Here is a 1,199-nt window from a genome sequence, read left to right on the forward strand (position 1 = left end):
ACCGAGGATCCAAACCTTCATTTATCCGTATTTGTCCAATACGCTGATACTGTTAAAGCTAACGGTGTCACTTCAGAGGCAATTCGACTTCGTCTTTTTCCTTTCTCATTAAGAGATAGCGCTAGAAGATGGCTTCAATCTCTTCCTTCCAACTCAGTCACCACATGGAACGAGTTGAAGAAAGTTTTTCTTGCTCGATATTTTCCGCCGAGCAAAACAGCTATGTTAAGAGCCCAGATAAATGGATTTAAACAGAAAGATAACGAGTCTCTCTTCGAAGCATGGGAAAGATACAAAGACATGATGAGACTTTGTCCACACCATGGTTTAGAAGACTGGTTAGTAATTCATACCTTCTATAATGGTCTCCTGTACAACACGAGGTTAACAATAGACGCCGCCGCAGGTGGTGCACTAATGAATAAACCTTATGCTGACGCTTACCAACTTATCGAAAGCATGGCTCAAAACCACTATCAGTGGGGAAGCGAACGAACAATGGTAGAAAAACCTCAAACGAAAACTGGCATGTACGAGATAAGTAACCTTGATCATGTTAATGCAAAAGTGGATGCTCTGGTCCAGAAAATTGAAAGTTTAAATGTATCACCTCCAGCCACCGTGGTTGCCATAACTCAGAACTGCGAAGTCTGTGGAATCCAAGGTCACACTCCTGCAGATTGTCAACTCCTAACAGGAATCCAAGCGGAGCAAGTAAACTATGCTCAAGGAAGCCCCTACTCGCATACCTATAACTCAAATTGGAAGAATCATCCCAATTTTTCATATAAGAGTAATAATGCTTTATACGCACCTGGAAAATCTCCAAATCAAGCCCCAGCTACACCTAACAATAACTCCCCTAGGAAATCCAACTTGGAAATCATGATGGAAAACTTTATAGCTTCTCAACAGCAAACCAATAAAGATTTCTTAAACCAGAATGTACACACTGGCGAAAAAATTAAACAACTAGCAAGTAAAGTAGATGCCCTGGCTACTCATAACAAAATGCTGGAAACGCAAATATCACAAGTAGCTCAACAACAAGCGCCTACTGCTGCCCCAACTGGTACATTTCCTGGCCAACCCCAACCTAACCCAAGAAGCCACGCTCATGCAATTATACTGAGAAGTGGAATGGAAGTGGAAGGACCGTCTGACCCAAGGATAGAAAACCAAAACTCTAAAAAGTCAAC

At 41.9% G+C, this 1,199-nt stretch overlaps 1 non-coding gene across 1 annotated transcript; it reads right to left on the reverse strand.

Annotated features, from left to right (window-relative positions):
- Positions 1 to 222: 222 nt before the first annotated feature.
- LOC127108560 (small nucleolar RNA R71) lies at positions 223 to 329 on the reverse strand. The gene has a single exon (XR_007796090.1). It is a non-coding gene; the product is annotated as a small nucleolar RNA R71 (small nucleolar RNA).
- Positions 330 to 1,199: the final 870 nt, after the last annotated feature.

The sequence above is a fragment of the Lathyrus oleraceus genome, chromosome 7 (assembly GCF_024323335.1).
Source record: "Lathyrus oleraceus cultivar Zhongwan6 chromosome 7, CAAS_Psat_ZW6_1.0, whole genome shotgun sequence".
In the NCBI taxonomy this organism is placed as follows: Eukaryota; Viridiplantae; Streptophyta; class Magnoliopsida; order Fabales; family Fabaceae; genus Lathyrus; species Lathyrus oleraceus.